General features: G+C 44.8%; 1 long non-coding RNA gene across 1 annotated transcript in view; it reads left to right on the forward strand.

The window, feature by feature from the left end:
• The first annotated feature begins 2,517 nt into the window (after positions 1-2,517).
• LOC121665677 overlaps positions 2,518-26,304 on the forward strand; it is a 26,096-nt gene continuing 2,309 nt past the window's right edge. The window contains exons 1-8 of the long non-coding RNA XR_006016455.1: positions 2,518-2,597; positions 3,084-3,163; positions 5,599-5,777; positions 12,515-12,693; positions 13,558-13,665; positions 15,900-16,652; positions 18,641-18,914; positions 21,420-26,304. The exon at positions 21,420-26,304 is cut by the window's right edge and continues 2,309 nt beyond it. This is a non-coding gene — a long non-coding RNA (uncharacterized LOC121665677). The remainder of the gene's footprint in view (positions 2,598-3,083; positions 3,164-5,598; positions 5,778-12,514; positions 12,694-13,557; positions 13,666-15,899; positions 16,653-18,640; positions 18,915-21,419) is intronic.

The following is a 26,304-nucleotide window of genomic DNA, read 5'->3' on the forward strand; positions in this document are numbered from 1 at the left end:
AGCTGTGAGCTGCCAGGGCAGTGCTGAGCACCTGATGTGATATGTGAGCTAAGCTGCCAGGCTGGAGCACAAACATGGGGCTCAGGTACTGAAGTGTGTACAAAATAGCTACGGCTCCAGCTGCCTGTTTAGCAGACCTTTTGTAGTAGCACAGAGGGGCTAGTAACAGGGTGGGAAAGATGACAATATGTTTGATACAAACTTTAATTGCTAAAGGCCTTTCCCAAAGGCCGATAATGGCAAAAGGTGTAAATGGAGGAAGGCTGTAGCTTCGCCTGTCTCACAGATGGGCTGTGAGGAAACTGTGAACGGCCAAATGATAACAGACTATCCAGTCATTCCAACATCAGCTCATTAGCAGTCTGTCAGATATTTTAATTTGTGTACTTGTGGGCTAAGCTGATATTACAGGATTGCCTCAGCTCCCAGGCATCCCTTTAACTCAGAAGGAAACAGTGAATGAATAAACCTGGCGATGTGAACTGATACTTGTGCAGTCTTGGCTTTTGGGGGCCACTTTGAGATCCAGCCAGGGTTGTGTGACCTGTGAAGCCCCAGCCTGGCAGGGGGAAAGCAGGGATGTCTGGTGTGTTGCTGCTGTTGCCCTCAGTCCTGCTTTCTTGGGATACTGCGTCAGGGAGACTGTGTCAACTCACAGGTCTCCCAAGCATGAAAAGGTCAGTTCTCCAAATGTAATAAATTAGTTAAGCAGGGGGCCTGAGACAGTTTGGGTTTGTTTCAGATAAGTCAGATATTTCTTGAGACTCTTTCACTAAAAGAGGGAACCAGCCATATACAATGGAATTTTTTACCTCCCGAATCTCTCACAAAAGATTCACCGGACCCTCATCAGTCATCTTGTCAAAACTACTGGTAGTTAACTTTCAGATGAGGGTACTTGTGCTAGTTAACTGACTTTAGTCCCCAGGTAATTGACTTTTGGAAAGGTAGTCCCTCCAAACTCCAGCTTTCCAAGTTTCTTCTGAATCAGGAGACCATCCTTTCCTGAGGAGAGTGGGCTGGTCTGAGGTCGAAGCACACTCCCCAGCAGGCTGCCATGGCTGTGCATCTCAACAGCCCAGCCTGCCTTTGCCAGGGCAGGGAGCCAAGCTGGGAGTTCGGGCAGTCAGCAGCGGCTGTACCTTGTGTGTGGGGTGGGCCATGTGCCTCAGCTGGGAGATTTATGGGTGCTGCTGTGTCACTGATATGTGGCCACACACTGAGCAGGAACAGTCAGGCATTAAATGGCTGGAAGATCTTCTAATTATTCTTAGGTTTGTAATGTTATTACTGAAGCTGATGAGAATTAAGTCATACCTGCATAATAAGAATGAATATGACAGGGGTAATGTAGTCAAGTGACAAAATGTAGTGTCCTCATGGGGCAGAAGGGGTTACTGACAGAGCCCTTCAATCACAGAGAGAGATCCTCCTGTGCAGCCTGGTCAGCCTCTTGGGCACCTCACACCTCAACATTAGTGGGAAAATGCCTTTATTTCTTTAGCTTAGGCATGTCAGGGATGGCTGTGAACTAAGAGCCAGTAAAAATGCTGGGATTTGTCTGTCAGACCACAATTTGGAGATGGTATTTCTTTTAATCCACTTCAGTTTTACATATTGGCAAGAAGCATTATAATTGATTGCATTGAATTACATTGGAATCTCTCAGCTGCTTGATCAAGAAAGGATATCAGCTCCAAGCAGGCCTGACTATATGTTGGCATTGAAAATGTTACAGGCACATAGCCACATTCTGATTCATTCCTAATGAGATTTTGAAGTTCACACTATAAAATGTTCTGTCAATTAAGTCAGAAATTCATAGCAACATATTTACTTCAGTTATCAGTGTGTCCTTTCAGTGCAGGGATCCCAGCTGTTACAATGGTGTTTTCTAGTTCCACAGCCTCATCAAAGCCCATTCAAATATTCTCATTGTAATCCATGTTAGTTTGTGTTTTGACTGCAAAGAACAGCTCTGTGGAATATATTCAGTGGGAAGGAAGCAGCCTAAAAGATAGTTGCAATACAAATAGCTTTCGTTCTGTAGCACCCTGTAGCTGGAATCAAACAGGGCAGGAAAAGTCTTCTTTACCAGTACCAGGTTTTCCTGGTACAGGTTTATGATTCCCATCGAGGCTGACTCCCAGCAAAACACTTGTGGGAACACCACTGTGCCCTGCACCTCGGAGGGGCTGCTGAGGGGACAGGTTGTGCTTGTCACCAATTAACAAAGATGGACATGCAGACAAGGGAAAAGAGTGCTTTTCTTCTTGAGATAGCACAAGTCAGGAAAGTGCAAAGCTGATGGCAGTTCCTGCATTGGCTGTAACACAGAAAGCAGCTCTCACTTTGCTTCAGAGCATAGAGTGTCCTGTTCTGCTTGAATTCAGTAAGTCCCAGTTTATTTAGCTGAGTTTATTGATTTAGGAATCAATAAACTAGTAGTAGCTGAAGTGACTTGGTCTTTTTAAATGTGAATCCCCTTTCTTCTCAGCTTTCAGGAGTCTGAAGCTCTGACGACTGCTCTGTGGGAGGAGACAGCTCTGATCCAACTTCCCTTCTCTACAAGCTCGTTAGCCCAGGGATCTGCAAGGGTATGTTTTACAATTTCTGAAAAGTATTGAAGTCAGGTCACCGAGTGGGGGCTTAAAGGTGACTGTGGGCACATCTGCCTCTCACAAGCAGGGGTTGAGGGACTGCAGGTTTGAGAATGAAAGCTGGGTAGTGCCTGCTTTGAAGACATTTCTGTCACTTGTGCATGCCAGTACTCTGCCCCGCGACAGGGAGGAACATCTTAATCTTAAATGGGGAAAAATGCCACAAAGTTGATGGTGAGCCCCAGAGAGTCTGGGACCCTGCAGCTGCTACCTGTGTTTCTGCCATATTTCCCTTATAAATGTCCTTGGACTTGGAGTTCTGTGATTTCAGGAAGCAGAGCAGGAGCCACCCTCCTGTGTCAGCACTGCCCATTGCAGAAGGCGTGGCCAGCCACATGCAGGGGAGATGGCTTTGACACAGAGGTTGTGGTGAGGGTAAATTATGTAATATTAACACGCAAATGCTTTCCCTTGCCTTGCCAGGGACTTATTCCCAAGTACAGTTGTGTTCACATCTTCCTCAGGCTCAAGATCAGAAGCTAAAGAAAGAAGACATGTATCAGGTGGGTTTTTTTCTTCTTTCTTTGCAAGTTCCCACTGTGAACATAGGACCAGTTTTAAAACAACTGTTGAGTTTGATGGGGAATTTAATGTGTTTTGAACTGTGTGAGAGGGTAACTATTTGGTAGATAAGTCGTCATGTTAAAGGCCGGGAAACTGCAGTGAGCCTGTGTGATTCTTAAAGCTGCTTGGTCCAGCAGTTGTGTATTTTTAATTTCTTGGCTTATTTCTGAAAAATGGAGGATCTTATGCTGCAGCACGTATAAGAGACCCTAGAAACCTGCTAGGTAGAGCTGATTGCTTGTGAAAGGTCTTAATCTCCTCAGACTGTTTCAGGCTGTGCTGTTCACCTAGGATCCTTTATCCAGTTAAAAAGTTGTTCAGCATGTGAAATACCAGGCTCCTGGTGTTTCTTAGTGAGCTTCATGTGCTGGCCAAATTCCACTCAAATGCACCCCAGCTGCCTGTGCCAGCAGTGAGGCTTCCCAGGAACAGCAGCTCCTTGCTGGCAGCAGCGGGAAGGTCCAGGGCAGCATTCGGGCGTGGGCTCACTTCTCTTACAGCAGAAGGTTACAAATGTCACTTGTAAGGGTTTCCTTCATGCACTTTGAGCCTTTCCAGGCAACTGTGGTAGAACCTTCCTTCTCAACTCCATGTGTGTGGTAAGATACCAAACTGTATTACAGCCCTTGCAATACTCATGTTGTCACAGCATATTGTGGCACTCAAGATCCAAATGTCCTTTTATTTTCACTAAAGCACTGCAAGCAGCGCTGACAGCAAAGCAGCAATATGTGCTGTCTGTGCTTGGATAATAAATATTGCTGGCTTGAAATTCTTCTGCACACTGGGCATGGATTGTGTTTTACCACATCACAGGATACAATGACAACAAAGGTGTTCCTTCCCCTTAGCATAAGGTAAACAACAAACAAGCAAAGCTAGTTTGGCTGTCACTGTGATGATCAGCACCTCCATCCAGGAACACCAAGACTCAGCATTGCTTTCATTTCACAAACAGAGGTAATGGCAAAGCCACTTCCCTCCTAGCTATCAAAAGCTTATAAAGAGACTGTTTCATCTGAAGCTTTGTGTAGGCATATCATACAAATACTTCACCAGAATACATTGGAACTGTGGCATTTTGCTACTTTCTTCACCACTGCAGAGGAATTACCAATGTAGCCACCAGTCATTTTCAAAGGGATTTTCATCCTGCATTTCCTTTTTTGGTTTTGGTTTTTTTATTCTAATATTGCCTTTCTTCTACCCACTCCCCACTGCGACTGAAGGGCAAAGCTTAGTCTAACAAGAGCTAAATAACGCACAAAGACATATAGGTAATGTTGCAGCTTTGAAGTCCAATCTAGGAAGAATGAAGGCTCCTGCAAGTTCAATGCTCTATTGGAGGTTTTCTGGAGTTGAAGAGTAACAAATACACAAAATGATGTATTTTAAGGAGCAACATCATCCTAGAAGCTGCTGACCTATTTGCCCAATAGAAAGTGACAGAGGAGTTGCAAGTTTTCTCCTCTTCTGCTGTAAGTGAAGCTGGATGCCTGACCCTTTGTTATCAGTAGTTTGCAGATACTTGAGGCACCTCACTTCACAGGTGGCCCCAAGGAGATGGATGATTGGATTTTAGGTGAGTGGTCCAGCCAACGTAATTTCTTGCCTCTCTCAGGTTTTCCATGGCAGGACCTTTTCCGGGTGCTGCTGGGCATATCCACAGTTTCCACTGCTCAGGAAGTTGGTGGGTCCTGGGTCTTGGTGGACCCAATGTGCTCCAAGTGCTCCTCCTCTGAGCCTTGCCACCAGCTTCTGGCACACTGCCCACCTGTGCTATGGCCACTGCATGGCTCCTGGGCAGGATGGTAGGTCACCTGTTCTGGTGTGGGTACTTAGCATGGGCCATTCACTTAAGAGTTGATGATCCTTCTGGGTCCCTTCCAACGCAGACTATTCCATGATTATTGCATTTTTTGTGAAAGGTCATTGGAGGAAAATAATTTCACACCACTATCAGCAAGATTTTGGATGGGGGGGACCACTGATAGGGAAAAGCCCTACAGCTGGAGCAGCCCATGGGAAGCTCTCAGCCTGGAAACAAAATCTGATACAGATCTAATAGGGCTCAAAACCAAAAGATGATGTTTGATATGAGATGATCCAGACATTTGAATGAATCTGCTTCTAGTATAACAAGAAGATGGATAGTCTCCTTTCTTGGAGGGAAAAAAGTTAAGCAAAAATCAGATCAGATTGGTAGAGGAGAAAGTAGAGTTGGAACTCCTGAAGGATGAGGGAAAGCAAGAGGCTTGGTCAGGCTGCAAGACAGCTGGAGAAGGGGGGAAAAATGTCTGTGTTGTTGGAGAGACACTGAAGAGGTCTGCTGCTGTAGCCAACTGTTTTTCATGCAATTTTTTTCTTCCCTGAGACCAGGGGCCAATATTCTACTGCGTTTCCACAAGGCTCACTTCTCTTCAGATTCTCCAGACCAAGTCTCTGGTGGTGATGTTCTTGGGCTGATCAACCCTCTTGCAAGCAGCTAAGGACATGCATATGCCACTGTGAGAAGAGGAATATACATGCTTTAGGAAAGGACTTTATGGCAAGGTGAGGAAACCTCAGCAAGTTCCCAATGGTCCTGCTGCCCTGCCTTTCCTCCACATCCCAGTCGGTAGCTATCCTTGCAAAGTTGGATGCCCCACTGTAGCCAGGAATTGGGGACAGCTCCCTGTGGCACTGTCTGGGGAGCAGCCCATGGTACCTGTGTGCTACTCTCCTGAGCCCATACTCTGAATGAAGCAGAAGACAGCCAGAAGAAACAAGTGCTGTTTTTCACTGCATCAGCAAGGCAGCTGGGGCAGCGGTGCAATGGCAAAGGGGATTCGTGTGCAGGAATGTCTGACCGTGCCGTGGGAGAGTGGACGGGAGAGGGGAGCGCTGCTCCCAGGGCTGCTGCGTGCGACCTGACAGAGCCCCATCTCAATTATTTCCAGGCAGCGTCATGCTCCCTTCGCAGCCCACGGAGCCACCAGGCAGGCTGCCAGCAGAGGCAGCATTTTGGCAGGTTTTTAAACGCTGACTGAGCGAGTGTGTGGCAGGCCATTTGTACCATATGGCACCCAAGAGCTAATCCGGGAGAGGGTGCTGGGCAGTGAGGGGGGCCAAAGCTGAAATGCCATTTAGAAGTGAAACATCAGCCCAAGTGGCACAAGGCCATAAAGCCAAACAATGAAAGAGATCAGGGGTGGGAAGGGAGCTGGGGAGCAGAGGATGGCCGTGCTCTTGAAGCCAACCAAATTTCCTTACCTCCACTGTCCATATTCACTGAGTGCTTAGAAATGCTGTTATGTTGAGTATAAGCATATATTATAAATATTGAAATGGAGATCTCAATATATATGATGTATTTTGTATGCATGTGTTGCTCTGCTCTGGGAAACTCAATGAAGAGAAAGAAGAGCTGTGCAGAAAAATACATTTCTGGCTCTGCCCTGGAATGGGGAGCTGGTACTGATGGCTGCTGTTGCCATGATCTGTATGTAGTAGAAACTATTGATCTCAAAGGGAACCATCAACTGAGAGAATGGGAATCCTGACCTTCAGCTGGTATTGACCATTTTGGCCCTGGGAAGTCAAGTATATCTGGTCCATGGTCATCTTGCCTTTGAAAGGATGTTTTATCCTCCAAAGATCAATTGATAGAGTTTTCATTTACAGTCTTGTTGTATTAAACAAATGACATTGTGTAATCGTTTGCTCTCTGCTCTTGGGCTCTAATGGATAGCACTTGTCACAGTTATTGATTTTTCTTCTCTTACAGAAATCTAGTACTTCAGGAATATTGAGTCAAGCTATTATCCAGACAGGTGCCAGCCCTCTGAATGACAGACAACAGGCTATTGTCACTGTAAACACTTGATAGGTGGCAAAAAAAAGTAGCAAGAGTGTCATTTATCCACTAAAATACTATAAATAGGATAGGCTTGGTAGTTCTTTCAAGCCTTAGCTTATAAAGAAGATAGGATTTGTTATGCTGGAATAGACTGATTTCTTGTGTGCTCCCTTCACTGTGGTAACTGTGACTAGATGCCCTGGTGGATGGCTCCAGTGAGCTGATCCCCACAGTGAGCAGGTTATTCCCAGGTTTATGAGTTTCATCTGAGCAGAGCAGGAATGCTTGTACTGACCTGGGTGTTGCTGATGTCAGAAACTTGGGGACACTTCACACTGTTCCTTTCCTTCTTGGGATGTCACTGCATTTTTGGATCACTGCTGTGTTGGATGACTGCCTTGGATGAAGATGTCCAAAACAACAAGAGGTTGCAGCAATTTTAAACTCCCCCAAGGTATAGGTAATGAAATTTGTCTTCATTTGTCTTCAAATCTTGTCCTCCCCATATTTAATTTGTGTTTTCTTTAATGTACAGGTGAAGGGTGGTAGTTCTGCTGATCTGCCATGTGTCACATGTGTATGCTGCCTCCTCCCAGCATGAGGGTGCAGAGACCCGTGGGGCTGGAGCAGGATGGCACAGTGTGGTCCTGTCTCAAGCAGCTTTCAATGAAAATGAGCATTGGCTTGATCTGGGTAAGGAAAAATGCCCAGGATTCTTGTCTTGGCAAAGGGAAGCTGGTAAAGTTTAGAAGCAAGTCGTGAACTGGTGATCTAAAATTAAAATACTAGAAAAGGATGCCCAAAAGGAACAATCAGTGTGTGCTTCTGCTTAGCTATCTGTCTATTTTTCACAGAAAAATCTGATGTGAACATAAAAACAGAGAGCACTCAAACCCAGCTTCCTGGATAGAGAGAGAAGAGCTCCAGTGTGGTGGCCCTTTGTTGTATGCTCACAGGCTGCCAGGTGATGGGATGTGTAAGACACGACTGTGTGTTAGCAGCACTGCCCATGTGGTGTCTTGGGGACAAAAGTGACACTGTGCTTGTCCCTGGTGCCACTGTGTGTCACTGCCAGGGCTGCATGCTCTCACACAAAGCACTGGAGGCCATCTCACCTCTACCACAGCTCCTCTGCCACAGCTCACCTAGCTTAGTGGCTTCCTACAACATCTCCCAGTTCAAAAGAAACTAAACCTGCTATGCTTATTTGACTCAGAGGAGCTGGTTAGTATGCACATCATTTCTGCATCTGCACAGCACTTGAATAGCCTGGGCCTTTTCTTATTACACCAGTGAATAGCAGGCTTACACAAGCAAGTGAAATCAGCTTCCACATCAGGAGGAAGAGAAATCTGCAGTTGTTGGGGAAAACCTTTCAGGTATTTAGAGCTGTTAAGTTGTCTGAAGCAGTTGTTGGTTATAATACCACCTTTGTCCATGGCTTGCTGTTTAACAGCACAGTGTGTTGGTGCCAGTGATCCCACACATTGTTGTCAATGCAGGTGGTGGTGGAGAAGGCTGTGTGTGTTTAAAAAGGGCTTGGGAGCAGCTTAACAGTTAACATCAAAAATACCTTTGAGTGTGTCTGCCCCATTCCAGTTGCCTGACTCCATGAAGCAGCTTTTCCCTTCCAGCTTTGGGCTCTACACCCTTCCAGCTAACAACCCTCGATAGGTCCCATCTGAGTTTTAAATTTCAAAACACTACTTCTGATGCTTCCTCCTCTATCTCCCCCTCTACTCCTATATTCTTGGTGCATCTGGCTTTTTCCTTAGGCTCGAGTCCTGTCTAAGCCTGGTCAGTGATTCTGCTTCTTGTGAGATCCAACTCTGAGCTTTGCCATCACTCCCTGTGGAAGGGAGGTTTTGCAGGCTCTTTCAGATGTCTGAGCTGCCAGGTTATCTACTTTCTTGCTGCGTGTGTTAAAAGAAGCAGCTGGTTTATCTGATAGTATCTGCTGTTGTAAACTGTGCTGCTAATTGTTCACCCTTTAGATATTTGCCTTTTCTTAATGCTTCCTCTGCTGTCTCACCAGTCAGATTTCCCAAATAGCAAGGGAGCACCTTGGTCATTTTTCCTCTTGACTAAATCCTTTACACTTTCTCCCTTCTCTTCAGCAGTTCCAGAAAGAATATCTTCTAGGGAAAAAGTAGCTGTATAGCTGTATTTTAATCAGGCCTCCATTGCATCCATGTATGCAGCCCTTGCTGGTGTAATGCACTCAGTTATCCCTATGTTCAGCACATCGGCCAACCACCATTTGAGTTTTCTTTCTTTTGTTTCTCCTTCACTCCTGCATCCTCCTTCCTGCTGCTGGGAAGGGTTCTCCACAGATCCAACCCCTGGATGCAGGCGGCACAGGGATGTTGGACAGGGCAGCTCCTTGCAGCACCTGGACATGGAGGTCTTGCAGCAGTAACACATGCTGCTCCATGAAACCAGGGCTGGATCCTGTGCGGGTTGTAAGTGCCTTCAGCTCCTCCCTCCCAACCTCTGTCTGGAGGCATGAATTCCTTAGGAAAGCTTTGTCTGCTGACATGGAAGACAAAATTATTACCTGTCTTTTCTTTAGCTACATATTGCCCCAAAAACAGATTTCTGGACCCCCCAAAACAATGCAAATACATTAAAAAAACTACTATAAAAGAGAGATGCTGAAGTTAATCTGGATATTTAAATCATAAAACTTTAATCAAATTATTAAGTTCAAGTCTAGATACAGGCTATTTCACTGAGCTTTAGTGTATTTCCCCTTTAGAAGATATTCTAATTTATGACTGCTTAAGTAGAAGGTACAATAGTTTGCATAAAAAAATGGAACTGGAGGTCCTTTCACTGCACTGTAGTGCTGCAAGCGTATCTACCACCTCCTGTCAAATGTTCATCTTTTTTGAATCCCCAAATTCTTTTTTTACAAAGTGGTAAGCTTGAACCAGGGCTACGAACCAGGATTTATATAGTTGTTTCAGGAATTGTTTTTTTAAAACCACGGGACAATAAAAACTTGACTAGAGGACTGCAGCTCCTTGTCCTGGAGGGAACGAAAGCCCTCTTGGTTTTTGTAGAGGTGGCTCACCTGATGATAAAGGCACTGCCTGGAATATTTTGCAGATTGGCGTTTCTGTTTGTTGATTCCGTATTAAACAGAATAACCAAGCATGCTGAAGGTAAAGCCCTCGTTTAATTAACCCTCTTGGTGTAGTACCATGTGATTAAATGTGACTGAGCTGCTCCTTGGGGCTTCTGCTACTGAAAATACTAACAATAATCATTTGTTTTCTTTTTATATTTAAACACATTATTGCATAGCTTGGTGCAGAGATAATTACCAATTTTATCTCCTGCGTTTTTCTAATGTTCATTAATAACAATAAAGGGTTGTAGGTTAAAAACTCATTTAATTGCCTTTATGTTAATGACATTATGAATAGCCTTAGCTACAAGATTTTAATTCTGTCCAGTATCCTGTTTCTCAGTAAAGCCCCAGGAGAGCTGCTCATTTTATCAGCATTACTGATTCAGAGTTTTTCCTTGCAGGTGGGTTTTTGTACATAATCAGAATTAATGCACAACACATTTTGCAAGGAACAGAGTAGAAGCTCTCTGAATAAGTAATTAACTAGAGTGCCGAAGGAAAAATGCCTGAGCAAATTTTTTAGCATATTCATAAAACATTAAGAAGAGTCACAAACACAGTGGAAACAATTTACTGATAATATGCTTTCATGCCATTTTCTAACTCTCTTCCTTTTTTCTCTCCTTCTCTTTCCCTTTTAATGAATGGAGTAAAAAACCCTGGAAATTTCAGCTCTCATTAAGGAGCACCTGCCCTTGGAACAGATTATATTCAGAGCTGCAGTGGACAAGGACTTATTGGAAGATAAATGGAAGTCAATACTAGGCTTTTTCAAAGTAAACAAAAAATAGACTTTTCTCCTCCACAAATAGCCTCCTCTCTACACCACCTCCTTAGTGCTGAAAAATAGAAGGAAAGATTATCTCAGTTACTTCTGTGCCTAGTGATAGTTAAAACTAATAGATCCCTCAAAGATGCTGATGGGGTGCGGTGTGTTTGGAATATGCTGGTGTGGGTCCAGGTTCTTCCATTGTTTGGTTGAGTAAAGTATGTGGGTCTGGCCCTTACATGCAGGGTAGATGAAATACTTCCTTATTGGTAGCTCAGCCATAGGATCTGTCTGTTCTCACTCCCTGTCCTCTAGTTTGGCACAGGGATCTCAGCAGTGTCTCGTCTCTGCTGGACCCTACACTGCAGTGATTGCTGCAACCAAATGGAAAACGCTGGGCTGGGCACTGGAGCAACCCAACAGCACTAGAGAGAATGCAACATCTAGGCAGTTGTGGGCTCCTCTGTCTCCCTCCTCTAACCACCCTCTGCAGTGCCAGGAAGGGCTCCCTGCCTTGCTGGTCCCTGCTTGGCTTCAAACCCAACAGCTGCAGCCCCTTGTGGGGGAGCAGGCAGTGGTCCTGCTGCCCTGGCTTCCAGCATCTCCAGGCTGAGAGACGGCGCTGTGGAGGCACCCAAAAAGGGGCACGTGTAACTCACCGTGTTAGCCTGAGTAGAGATGGGTGATGCCATAGCTGTAGGCAGTGGGTAGTCAGCACTGCAGTCCTTAATCATTGAAAGTCTGGAGCAGAGAAGTGAGATGATCTTAAATATCTTAATGTCTTAAAGGTGCTTGTTCATGTCTTTTATCATCGGCTCTTGAGATTTTGCTCATGGTCACACAGACCCAGAGTTCAGTGAGGCTGCCATCCTCAGGTGGTCAAGTGGTTCTGGGGGCCAGAGCTACCTCAGGAAAATGGTGAGTCCTCCAAAGCTTGATGCTAGAGCTGCGGCAGTGAGGCTGCAGGGCTCCAGTCTGCACACAAAGAGAGAAGACCAAGCATGTCCCAGGTGGTAGCAAAATGTCATAGTGGGCAAGGGCTTCACCCTCTCCTTCTGGGGTGACAGAACTGACCTGGAGGGCTTTTCCCTGTAAAGGTGAAAATCTTGGGTGGTTTTTCTGGGGACTGCTGGATCAGCCCATGCTGATCTGCTGGTTGTGGTGGTTCCTCATGAAGAGGCAGTGGTGTGATGGGCTATCAAGGACCGTCGCTTCAGTTCAGCACGAAAGCAGTGAGCTGGAGCAAAGGTCCTGCCCTGCCAAGCCTGGCCTGTTTGCCACTGAAATCCCCGCCAGCAACTGTTTCTTTAATGATCTTTTTGACAGGCAGAGAAAGCACCATTGTTTGCTCAGTTTGCTTTAAAAATAGATTTCTAAATTTGCAAGCGACAGTTCAATGAGTGTCTGAAACCTGGTGCCCCAGGGTGTGCGGGAGCACCAGTAGCCACAAACGTGGCACGAGCTTGTGGGGAAATGGCAGCACTAGGGAGGCTAATGTGATTAAGTCGTGTACAACTCAATTAGTTTCCCTTTTTCTCCCATGGTAGGTGGCAGGCCTGGCTGGTCACTTGCTGGTGGATGGAGACATTGCATTCAAGGTCGCACCGAGTGCACAGTGGCACTGAAGTCACACAGTTTCAGTTTGACCCTGGCCATGCAGGGCCACTCTTGCAGAGCTGGGAGCAGAGGACAAGCAGCCCTCCGGGTCTCCATTCTACATTAAAAGGTAAATCTTGGCAGGCAGCATCCTTCTGCCAAGTGAGGACAGTACTCAAAATGCTGAAATTTGCCTAGAGACGGCTTTTCACATCAGGGTTTAACCAGCAAGGCTACTGGAGAGCTAAGTGGGAGAGTGCTTTGCCTGTGCTAGTGCACAGACTGAGTGTGGATACCCAGTGCAACTAAAGCCCTCCTACTCTCCTGTTTAAAACAGCAAGAAAGCAGAATCTGTTTTCTAACACCAAAGACATCAGAACAGAGTGTTACCCATTTAACTGAAACACCTGACTGAAGAGACAGGACCAGGAGCTGAAACATCCATGTGCCTATGATGGGCACCATGTTTTCACACAGAGTTTTGGAATGCAGAGGTGTCCTGAATGTAGAAGGGAGCAGGCACATTTGCATGGGCAAGGGAAAGACAAAACTCATTATGGGGGAAGGAGATCCCAGAGAACAGCAGAAGCTGTGGCCAGTCCCCATCCCAGCCACACAGCTTGGTTCCACCAAGTGGTACTTCCAAGTGGACAGGACAGGGTCACAAATCCCAAAAAGCCTCAGGCTAAAATCAGTCTATTCTGCAAAATTCTGGGAGGATTAAAAACTGGGGTGGGGGTGGAGGGACTGCCACGTGGTCATCTGGACAGTCTGGAGACATCCTGCTTTGTTTTGACCCTTTTTCAATTGTCTTATGACTCTCTACCTTACATTTTGAAATGAAAGGCCATTTTTACGTGACCAAAGTGGATTGCTTTCACCAGAAAAATTTGGAAATGTGCATTTTCTCCCCACAGTTAGGGAAAGACTAAACCTGAACTTCCTTTCTTAAGAAAGCTCCCTCAAATAAATGTTTTTTTTTCCAAAACTGCAGAGCAGTTCTCCACTGAGCCTACCTTAACCTGTGCCCTGGGTGACTGTGCTTTGTGGCTTGGTGCGATGGGATCTGAGTGGTTACTTGGGAAGAAACATCTGTTACATGGTAGGACATCCAGCAACCAAATGACAGCTTAATTTCTGTCTATGGGTGAGATAAAACTGGATTCTGACAGTTCTGACTTATGAAAGGAAAGCATTTTAAGAAAGTATGCATTTTGTACCTTTTATTTTTAAGTAGAATTATTTTCTGACCTAATACTTGCAGCCTAAAATCACTGTGTCAGAGTACCACCTTTCCCTGTTTAATGGTAAGATGTAACTTGTGCTTCCACTCTTCATTAATTTGTGTTTTGTGTGCATCTAACTATGCAACCCCTAGGCTTTTGATTGTATGTTACACCGTTTACTATTATAACAACTTAGCCATCAGCAAAAAAATCCTTGAAATGAGACCAAGCTACTTCTGAATATCTGCATTAGATATTTGAGTCTTGGAGCTAGCTCTGTAAAAGGTAGGGATTTAAAAATAACAAAACAAAACCCGTGAAAATTATCCAATCCATGAAAAATATGCAGCCTCAGCAACATGGAATCACAGCAGGTACACTCTGTCGGTGCAGAAGTGATTGCAAGCCCCGACTTGGGGTGGGGTCTAACAAAAGGGTTAATGCCTGGGAGGCACCCGCGTGTGGTAGCCCCTTGCCAAGGTCAATGGGAGCCCTGCCTGCTGAGCTCACGCAGGATCAAGCTCTGTTTTTCCATGATGTTTAACACAATTGGGTAATGCAATGGTTTCTTTGCACTCTCTAAGTCCATTTTAAAAAATATTGCTTTACTGCAAATGACCTAATCTATTTCATTATTAAATATAAAATCATGGAGAAATTACTTATGCAATCTTCTCTATCTTTTTTTTTTGGGGGGGTGCAGGAAGAGGAAGATAGGTAATTGCTTTTAAATAATGCTTTGTACTTAAATGCTAATTTGATATTGTGAGTTGACCCTTTTCTTAAAGCTAGGCATATTCTCTAACATTTTGTGGTGGTAAATATGTAGACCTACCACTTACCCAGTAACAAGCAAGCATATTTGCAGTAGATTGGAAAAAATAAAAACAAACTAATGTATATTTTTCAACTTCCTGGTGCTTTAACCTTTCTTAAGAAAAGACTCGGGGGACATAATTGAAGGAAAGTGTTTTTCTTTAGCAGATGGATTGCTTTGCTCAGATAATATTTTAGTTATGCCAATAAAATGAAGGGTACCCAGAAAACCATGAAACTGCCAGCAGTTGTTAGTGTACGACTATTACCAAGGCAGAAATGAGGCCAGAGCAGTGATAAATGTGCACATCTCTCCCTCCATCAGCTGAGGAATGACCTGGATACACTTTACATCTGAGCACCAAGTGGGCCAACATTTTTCACAGCAGCACTTAATAGTGGACATTAACTTAGCCCTCTCCAAAAGGGCTGACCTGGAGGCTACCCTCTGTGGTTCTCCAAATTGTAATCACTTCTGCAGTCTGTAATTTTATCAAATCGCATGCACCTTTTCCAGCCACTTATTGGCCAATTAAGTCAAGTTCTCACTGAGGGGGTCCAGCTGGCTTCAAGTTATCTTAGATGAATTGATTGAAGACATTGTGCAATCTATGAACCCAGTTTAATGATCTAGGTGATAATACTTGTAATTCTTCTCAGTCAAGGGAATTTGCTGCAGCTGTTGTCTGCAAATCCGTGTTCTGATACAGTGAAGTACCAGAAGAGCGTTAATCCGCCCTCAGAGTTTATAGTGATGGCTGCATTGTGAAATGGGAAATTTAACATTCACGTAGCATTGCCAAGCAGAGACAATTTTTTTGTTGATGTGTTTTTATTTTATTCTATTGTGAGTGTTAAAGAGGTTACGTGGAAGAATACATTATTGATAATACTTAAAATTGGAGACTGTACAGCAGTATGAAACAGCCTACTAAAATATTGCATAAAATGTTTGAGCTGGAAAATGAGGTTTGCCTCAGAGCATGAATATACCATTTTTAAAATTTGGAGGTGGAGCAGAGCTCCAGAAATAAAGCCACTGGGCCTGATCTACTCCCTAAGATATTCCAACTATCTGGAGTCAGTTTTGCTATTCAGGAGTTATGCTGGTATAAATGAGACAATAATTTCTGTCTCTTTTAAAAAGAATTATAAATCTTTTATAGATGACATAAATAAATACATGGGAACAGGTGCTACTTTCAGGCATGCTAACATAAATCAGGAATAACCTCGCACTTACATGATGTAAACTGATGAAGAATCTGCCTCTGAGACTGGATTCCTTCCCCAGGTTCAGAGCACTTGAAGTGCAAATGAAGGAATGCCATACACTCCAGGCCTGTGTCAGAGTATCTCCAAGACCTGCAGCTGACTGCATGAGGACCTGTGAAAACAAAGACATAATCATATTTTCTTGCTTTGGTGGTATATGCCTCTTTTCTGATCCCCAGGAAAGTTAATCCTTCCCCTATGAAACAATAATGCAGCTAGTGCTAGGTAATATTTCTCATGTTGAAAATTCAAACTATTTAGTAATGAAATATCCTATAGTGCATCTGTGAAATTTCTGTTTGTGAAAGGGGGTGGCTGGGGTTTGATTTCCCTGAAAAAGCAGCAGCTGCTGTATTAATTTATGCTGTGCTGCAGACACCCATTTGCTTCTCAGTCACAAGGACTTCTCTTCCATGCAGTGTGACCGAGCCCAGCTCTGCCAGTGCCCATCTTGCTGAGCAGCTCTACTGCTTTTGATGAGATTTCTTCTTTTCCTTTTCTTTTTTTTCTTTTTGCTGGGAAAAATCACTTTTTATGGGTTTTTTTTCAGAGAGTTGTGTGAGGTTTCCAGCCCCATCCAGCTCTCCGCATGCTCTCATCTGCTGAACCTGACATCAGAAATGTCTCAGCTGCCATGGGCAGAGGAGTGTGCTGGGTGAGCAAGGCCCTTTTCCCCACCACAGCCTTAACCCACCTTTGTGTGAGGCCAAACCCGGAGTTCAGAGGGGTTTCTCACTGTGTATGTGGACTTGGATCAAGCTGGCAAACCCACGTCTGTTAGTCAACTTACTGTATGCATTTCAAGCATGAGTCTTTGGGGATTTGAAAAGTGTTGTAAAGATGATATAAAATGAGGGTCTTCTCTCCTGAGAATTTGACTGGCTGAAGGAGGTTGTGTGCTCCACATATTGAAGAAATGGAGCTGTTTTGCCTAGGTGTGCTGCTGTTGTACCTGGTGAAAGCTGTCCTACCTCTGGGAGGTCCCTTTTCCAGTGGCAAACCAGGGATGATGGCACCAACTTATGCAGATGGCTTCAAGTTCAGGACATTTGGTGTCAACATCATTGTGGGTGGGTTGGACTGAATCCCTGTGGATTCACAGGCCCTGTCTGGGTTCCTGGGCCACCTCCCCGGGGAAGGTGGGCCCATAGTGAGGGTCCTCAAACAGCTCCTTTCCTGTGGCCCTCTCCTGCAAAAGATGCTGTGGCTGGGCTAGGGATGTCTCTGCACCATGGGCTGTACTGGCTGGGTACAACACAGATTTTCAGGGGATTTGGGGAAGAAGAGGGTCAGATCTTCGCTCTGCCATTTATGAAATTAGTGAGCCATAATTTCATACGTGCACGCAGTAGAAAATGTCTTTGATGCTAACCATAGAAAATAACTCTGAAATTAGCTGCACCAAGGGCATGCTCCTGCCTGACTGGGTTGATCTGCACAGAGCTGAGCCTTGGTGTCGCGTTGGCCATGCTTCAGTGGGTGCATGTTGTACTCGCCCTGCTGTTGTTGCTCAGAAGGGAGAATTGGGCCAGGGATCTCTCCCTGTAGCAGGGCTTAGATTAAAGTGTATATGACTAAGGAAGCTTGGTATGGCCACAAAGAACATCTTGTTCCCTATATTTAGCCATAGGCAATGTCAAGTACTATATGTTATATGAGTGCTTTTCTCCAGTCCTGTAGGCCTTGTTTTAGAGGTTGACTGTGTGAGTCGAAGGGCTTAGTTTTAAAATAACAGTCCTACAAAAAATATTTGGTTTTTCATCTTTGCCACCCGGAACATCAATACCCAAATGAGGGGGCTGCCTTGTATGAGACAGAAAGCAAAAGCTCTGCTCTTGCAGCTCTGCAGCGTCTCCTGCCAGGGCCAGGCACTGCCGTGGCAGCAGCCCTGGTGCAGCATTACATTTTCACCATAGATGCACTAAAAGGAGAGGTTAATTAGCATGGCTGCCTTTGATCCTCTGCTCGAGTGGGAAGAGAGAGTTTAGTCAGTAACACTAGCCAGCTTCCAAACACTTTATGGATTTTGGCAAGAGGCATCACAGTCATAACATTTGAATATTAGCCCTTTATAGCTCCGCCACACTAACAACTGCTAATTAGGCAGCTTGGACATGGCTGAGAGCTGCCTTGAACCTTGTGTAGTAATTTACACCTATGCACAGCTACAGCTCTGATATGGGAACATTTTACACCCAGTTCACATCTGTGGAGACGATTAGCAGCCGTGAAGCCAGCAGAAAGCCTGATATTGCATTCCTCTTGCATTCTCCCCTCTTCTCAGCACTTAATTTTGCTTTCCTGGAAGACCCAGAGGTAGAGTGTGGGGAACCCCTGGGCTGCCATCTCATCCACCATGGCATCTTTGGAGAACTTGCTGTACTAAATCCCAGGATGGAATTTATTTCAGCAGAGCACAACCACTTTTAACTGGCCCAGGGACTTCATCCTCCAAATAACCTCCCGTAGCTTTATCAAAATCCAGAGATGTGTTTTCTCCCCATGCCAATAGAATTTCTTGCTTGGCCAACAGCAGTACTAAAGTTGAAGTGTTTGATGCTTTATACTTGAGTGTTGTTTTCTTCAGTTTTCATTTTGCTCTCCCTCTTGTGTATACAGACTTAGAAAACCACTATCCATGGTTTGCTGCCACCCCCTCCCCTTCCCCATACCTATTATTAACACTGAGGTGATGAGGTTCTCTGCTCCTCCTACAGCCATCTTCAATTAAAATAACAGCACTCTAATACTCTTCTGCAGCTGGGTTGTTTGAGGTGTGATAAAAGAAGTGGTGAGTGTGGGTCTCCTGCCCCAGAGGTCCCTGCTGCTCGCCAGGATGCTGTCACTGCTGGAATGAGCCATCAGCTGAGGCACATATCCAGAAATCTTGTACTGATGGAAGTACTCTCAGCATCACATTTCTAATGAGCATCGTGCTGGTGGTGTCCCCAGCTATAGACTTTCTCCTGCTGAAGACAAGTTGACATCTCATGGAAGAGCTCCTCCTCATCTGCTCCTCTACCCTGGCTCACAGGTAAAATGCTGGATTTTCTGAGGCTCCTTCCTCAGCTCCATATCAGCCTTGTTTCTGAGCTGGTGGGAGCCCTTTGCTGGGCTGCGTTACCTCACTGGGAGCAGAAGTAATTTCCCATGGTCCCTGGGAAATGGGAATAACCTGGGGATCGGGACAGTGGCTGCTGGTTTGCAGTGCAAAGGAAGTGGATTCACCAGAATTAGACACTTTTTTGTTTTTTAAATAATACAATTTTCTTTTCTTTCTTTTAAAAGAAAGCAGTTGAGGCATTATATAAGCAAATGAAAAATAAAGGTCATTCTGATGGATATTTATCTGGGAAAAGTCCAAGATGGTTACCTCATTATTTCTTGGACTACTTTAAATATCTTTTCCTTATGTATACAGTCCTTGCTGCTGATGGGAATAGACCTGGATTACATTTGCAGTGATAGGTAGAAGATTGTGTGTTTTTGCAATTTTCTTATTATTTTTATATTTAATTACTAAGATCCTGAGCTGTGGGTGCTTAATTCAAGATGTCTACAAATAGCCAGAGAACAAAGCAGGACTGTGAATTTCTGCAGGGTTTAGACTTTAGGTACTTACCATGGCTCGGGAATTTGGGCTTTTTTCTGAAAGTCTGCATTGAAGCTCTTTAATAAATAAGAAAGTTAGCAATGAAAGCTTGCAATCAAATAAACAACAAAAGGGCAAAACTGTATTTCACCTTCTGTAATTTGATCTGTAAGAAATGTAAATCATTCATCCAGAAGAGAGAGATTTTCAATTAGTCCTCTTTTCTTAAACATGCAAATCCCCCAGCCATGTTTAGCAGCACAGTTTTGCCCTAACTCTGCAGAGAATTCCCAAGCAACCTTTAATAGACGGCCATGCCTTCAGGCTTGTCCACTTATGTTTTCTCTCCTGCCTGGGCACAAGATAGATTATGCATATTATTATTCATAAGTGCCACCTATTGAAAGCATAACCACAGGCACGTTTGCAAATGGTGGGCTTGCCCCAGCTGTCCCCGCTCATGCGAAACATTCCTGCTCTCCAGCGGACCCCTCCAAACCATTCCCTCAAAATCGATGTTATTTTCTTGCCAGACATCCTGGCATGGAGAAGGACTTGCAAAATGACCCATGGACTTTAAAGGCGGCTAAAACTGAGGGGACTATTCCCCATTTTCCTCCTACAGAAGTTTTCCCAGATGATGTTTTTGTTGCCTCTCCCTGACCCCTGAGGCTACTGCTGCCTTTTAGGGTGCTGGAGAGAAGGGTTTAGCCCAGGGTGCCTGGAATCATGAAAGGCAGTGATATGATATGAAATATATGTTCTGCATTAAAGAATGTGATTTCTCTTAATGGTGCAAGAAACAATAAATAGTACAGAAGAACTAAGAAGTAAATAGATGAGAGTCTCACATGACTGGATGTTATTTGATCATTCTTAGATAAGGGGTAAATGTAAATGCTTTACAGATGAAAACTCAAGTAGTTTTAGAATAAATATATATATCTTTTAAATATGCTGTTGCATATTAGACCATTTTCCTGAGAATATGAGTGTGTTTGTATAAAGAACAGGCTTTTCCTTTACTCACACACACAGGATACAAGTAATTTTCAGTTTGCCATAAAAATGATTTTCAAAAAAGATATAATTATGAGTTAGGAATACCGTTTAAATAAAAGTCTTGAATGCTAGTGGCTAGAATTAAGCATAGCCTTATGTTTCTACAAAAGGTCAATTGTGATTTTAATTACTCTTATGTAAACTAGCTGATGTTTGAACTGCAGTTATAATTAATATACATGCCTTATTGCCGTGTTATTGCATTCTTGGTCATGGCAGACTTGTTGTGTCTGGACAGTCTGAACAAACATATAAATGGATGTGAACCTCTTTGGGCTGATTTTCTGTTACACCAGATTTATGGTGATACAACAGCACTAGCTCTGGCTGCTTTGCACTGAGATCAGAGTGTGGGGCAGGAGAAGTGTGTGTTCAGTGGTGGGAAGCACTGCTCCAGGACAGCAGAATGGATGGCAAGGAGGTGTAAGCAAGGCCTGGAAATACAGTTGCAAAGTCTTCCAGAGGGAGCAGCAGTCAGGAAATGTACAAGAGCCTTCTAGGGGTTTTTCTTCTCTCTCCGTGGAAAGGCATGGTGGGAAGTGTGTTCCCTGGTGGTGGATGGAGCTGAGCTGTGTGACAAGAGGGGTAGCCTCTTCACTCTGCCAAGGGCTCTTGTTTTTGGCTTTCAGAGAGCAGTGAAGCCTGAGAAGCTGTTACTGGAGCATCATCACTTGTGCCTAAGCACAGCCCCACTGGCAGTGGTAGCTGCAGGAGTCCCACTGCCCTTCCTGCCCTGCCCTGGAGCTCATGGGCACAGGTTTGCCTGCAGCCCAGTCCAAGTCTGCCCAAGGCATTGCTGTTCTCAGGTACCAATCAAAGAGTGGAGGCAGAATAAAAATGTTGTACCCTGATGTACATTTTCAACACCCTTTCTTTTTCCTCTAGAGGATGCAGATGCCAGTTTCTGTCTCTGAGAGGGTCCTGAGCTGGGCTCTATGTTGGGCTATCCCCGGTCCACCCCTAGCACCAACTGGGATCCAGCCAGCAACTCCCAGACACTGGCCACGATGAATTTTTTCCTTTGGAAAAAGGATCCTCACACCACACTGGAGATCAGACAGGTACCTGCTAGAAAACCCACTGAAGGGTATTGAAGCCTGACAGAGGTGTGTTTTCCCCCCATGCTGGCAGTGGCACTGGGTGGGAAGGTTAGTCCAGGGTGGTGGAGGCAACAACAACTGAAATACCCCTAAACTGAGGAAAATCAGGGCCACAGAGGCTGTCTGGTCTCATGCTGAGAGTTGGATATTGCATGCAGGTTTTTGGCATGCCCTATGGGGAATTTTTAAAAGATATGCAATTAAAGGTAAGGCATAAGGAAATGGCGCCAAATATACACTTTTAACTCCCAAATAGCTGGGCTCCCTGCTGGAGGGGGTTTTGCCTGTACCCCTGGCTTTCAGTGAAGCCTGTGGGGAAGTATGAGCATACCCATTCCTGAAGAGATGTGGGACACCCCAGAACATGCACATCTGTGCTGCTGCCCTTGGCAGAGGAGAGGAAGTTGGGAAGGAAAGCTCAATACCTCTGCTTGCTGCTGTGTGTTTGGTGGAGGTGAGCATAGGAAAAACAAATGTCTCCATTTCAAACATGCTTGACTTGTCCCTCTCTTTCCCCTGGGACTGGGGCTTCTTTGTCCTCCTGCTCATTTGAGTTGTGAAGGGACAATGGTGCTGCTTTGAGCTGGGGGGCTCCCATGGGCCAAGGGGTGAAACTTTCTTCATGGAGGAGAATGGGTGTTATGGCTCCTTCTCTCTCACACTTTCTACCAGGGACGAGTTAAAAACTGAAGACAGCTCTCCAGCTCCCTGGGGAAATGACACTGGACCTCCTTCCTCAGAGGCAGGGGAGACATATTCAGAGGTTTATGCAAACCTGTGGAGAAACCAGATTCTTTGTTTTTAAAAACCCTTTTAAATCCCTCTCCAGCCCATGAGGCCAGAGTTGGACACAAGTGTCTTGGATGCCTGGATCTGTCTTGGAACATCCTCTGGATGCTTTTAAAATAAAAACTCCTGCGTCCATGGCACTGACCCTCCCACCAGCCTTGCATTCTCTCTCTGTAGTGGTGACCATAGTCTCCTCTCAGATGTCTCTGGAAAACATTGCTTAACCTCAGTGCATCTCCCTCCTTCCCTTCACCATTATTCCCCTGTGCTGTAATTGCGTTGGTGGCTGTGGGAAGGGCTGGAGCATGGCTCTCCTGGGAGGCAGGACGTGGGTTTCTGCTGAGTGGGATAATGGGCTCCAGCCCTGTTGGTGCCCTGGTGAGAGGAGTGTGTCCCTCTCTGTGTCCACTTGCTCCTCGCCCCCTCCACCAAGGCTGCTGTCAGGGGTGACAATCAGTGTCAGCTGCATGGGCAGCTGGTAATGGGGACACCTGTGTGCTTGGGCCACGCAGGCCACAGCCCTGCTGCCAGCACAGCAGCACAGGTGTCAGGTAGGGATGGCTCTGCCACGGCTGACCTGTGCCCCTTTGGAGCCGGTGATTTAAGAGGTGAAAGACATAAAGTGCCATTACCCATCCCTGGCAAGGCACAGCAGCTGAATGGTTCTGGATCCCACAGTTGCAGTGTGGGAACCTGGGTCCTGGGTTTGTCCTGCTGCTGGGAAATGCTTGGTAAAGATGCAGTGCTTTATCACCTTCTGTGACACTATGGTACTTTACAGTGCTGTGGTTTACATTATGTTTAGAAGGCTGGATCAGTCTCCATCCATCTCTTACCTTCTACCTTGCAACAGCTGCTCATTGCTACATTTGTCTTGGTGAAGAAGAGGGATAATTCTTCACTCCAGTAAAGATAAATATTGCAGGGGATCACCTGTCATTTGTGGGTGCATATCATACAGTGTTTAGTGTGAGCAGACAAACTCTACATGCTTGCAATGCATAAATGCTTTATATACATGTGTGCATGCATGTGTCTAATATTGGTGCACCCAGACATACCCAAGGTTGTGTGTATGGTGGGCATGTCTGCACCTCTCTGTAGAACAGCTGTATTTATATGTTGCACACATAAATATTGTCAGAAAAACCCCAAATTAAGTCCATGATGCTATAGATAGCATCATGGAAAATTAAAGACGAAGCTGAGAAGAGACAGCATTAGTAACCAAGGCTGTTATGTCACCAGTCAAGTAAGATGCCTTATGAAGAGGAAAAAAGAGCATGTGGAAATCTTTAAGTAATATACACAAGCGTCATAGGCACCCACCCCAGGAGCACATGCATTTAGAGGATGTGTGTGTGTGTGTGTATTTGTGTGTGTGTTCGTGCGGGTGTTTTATGCATCTGGAAAGGCTCCCTGAGACAACTGAACACAAAGCCAGCACATGTTTGTGTTAGGTTGAGATGCTGGCATTAAGATGATTATATGAGTCTATTAGCAGGGTGTTATGGCTCCAATTTCACTTAACATCTGAGTTCACATTAAAATATGCCCTTGGCCTGACAAGGCATTATTAACTTGCATTTAATAAAAATAAAATATTACATTTAAAAAAATGGAAAGCTGACAAATTTGATTTAAATGAATACTGAACTCCAGGCAAATGTGTTGCTTGAACTCTGCCTGCTGTACTGGAGCTGACAGGAAGCATTAAAATAATCCTGAGTGGTCAATATTTGATTAAATATCACATGTCAAGCTTAGCAGGAACGTTCCTTCCAAAGAAAATTATATTGTTAAAAATAAGTGACAAATTCTAAGCATCTCCTTCAAATTCATAAAGATATGTGAAAGAATGGAAGTATGCTTGTAATAAACTGGGGTGTCTGCAGGAGACAGGGAATGTACTGTCTTGTACACAGACCCATATAGAACTTCTACAGGTAATCAGATAAAAATGATTGCACATATTTGAAGCAATAAATTTCCTTTGCATTCACCATAGAACATAAAGAGAAGAGACATGCTACATTTTTGCACCATGTTTTCATCTGAAAGCTTTTTCTGTCATGCTGTTCTGTCTAAAGGGTTTATTTATTTGTATAGAGACTCAAGCATCTATATGTGTACATACCTGCCTAGATATATATACACATGCTAAAGCCATCATAAGCAATGTTTAGAGAGAATGAAAACTAAGATTTTAAAGGAAATAACTGTAACACTAATAATAAAATGCCCCACCCCACCGTTAGATGTTTGGGAACACTAATGCATCATGGCTTTTTTCTGTTACAGATTCCAGCTGGGAGAACATGCTTAAACATGATCAACTTTCATCATGTATTTGATGAAAGACAGACATAGATGTCATTGCTTCCACTTGCTTCAGCAGGATCAATCCAAGATTACCAGGGTGCAATAAGGCCAGTGTCCAGAAGTCTATTTAGATTAGATATAGCAACAAAATATTGGAATCTACAGCTTCAGATAAATGACTCGATATGCTTAGGTCAGAAGGTTACCAAAGTCAGGTGAGATCTGAGACCTATTTATCACTGCCTGAGCTCAAATTATGTTTTAAATATTGTCAGAAATGAAAAACTGCTGCCAGATGGTGTCAAATTAATTCATCTCACTGTAGTCAGAAACTGTCCTTTAGTTCCATCATGGTGCCTACTATCCTGCATTAGAGGGGTACCTGTCAGAGAACCTGCTTTAGCAGAGAGGCAGGGGCTCTGCTCAGCCCTTGCTTCCTGCTTGCAAGATGGATGTGTTTCATTTCTGTGGTGCGTGGCTATATGAGATCTGTACTGCACACATGGGTCTGAGACACGGCCCTTCTTAGAAAGCAGTGGATGTTGGGGGGTGAGAGATTTGAGGCCTCATCAGCTCTTACTTAAGAAATCTGTTATTCTACCCACCTGGTCCAGGGAATGGGATTTGTTGGTCTGGAGAAAGAGGCATTTGGGGATGAAGACTTTGACCCTGGTGTGTTAGTGCGAAGGGCCTTGAGGCTCTCCCATGCACTACACAGGACTGGCACAACTGTCCAGTTCTTTTCCTCTGCTCCCATTTCCATTTCAGGGCTGTAAGAAGTGCACCACCCTGTTGTCCCGTGGGCAAAGGTTGGGTTATGTTCTAGTTTACAGTGTTCAAGGGGAACACAAAATGACATCGATCAATTTTATGCTTCTCCTCTCTCCCTCACCCATCTGCTCTTCTTCCCGAGCCCTGCCTTCAGCTCTGGCTCCAAGCACAGTCCTTGAGCCCTCCAGCAGCAGTGTGGTGAGGGTGTCCCCGGACCAGGATTTCCTCTACTCCGCTGTGTGTTTGTGCTGGCTGCCTCCGGTCTCCCTGCAAGCTGGGTTACAGCCAAGCCTCTCCCCAGCAAACCTGGTCTCCTGGTCCCAGGGTGCCTGAGAACTCTGCTTCCTATGGCTATCACATACTGCTCTGTGGGTTTTGGCAAGGCAGAGAGTTGGGCCTGAGTAAGGGCATAATATGTTTGTAGTGATCACTCACCACCAAGCCACAGAACTCAGACTCTTTCACCCCCAAAAGCCCTGTCCCCGGCTCTGTCTTTTTTCTGGTTGTATGAGTAGAGAAAAATACAGGACTTCTCTAAAGTCCACCATAGCTAGAGGGGTTCTTTCTAAGTGCAGAGGCCATGACAAGATAGCATCTTCTGGCAGTGGTGAAACCAGAAGAGTGGAGTGATGCTCAGAGCTCTGCTGTGCTTTGTGCAAGGAGTGGTTTGAGCCGGAAACTATTGCAGTAGCAAGGGCATTTTTGTTTGAACGCAGGAAGAAACCATAAGCCAAGGATGGTTAATCTTCTTGTGGGAAGATGTTACTCTGCCTTCTGGGTTGGCTTAT

The sequence above is a fragment of the Corvus kubaryi genome, unplaced genomic scaffold (assembly GCF_017639235.1).
Source record: "Corvus kubaryi isolate FWS band 111438036 unplaced genomic scaffold, C.kubaryi_AGA036_p1.0 37334, whole genome shotgun sequence".
Lineage (NCBI taxonomy): Eukaryota > Metazoa > Chordata > Aves > Passeriformes > Corvidae > Corvus > Corvus kubaryi.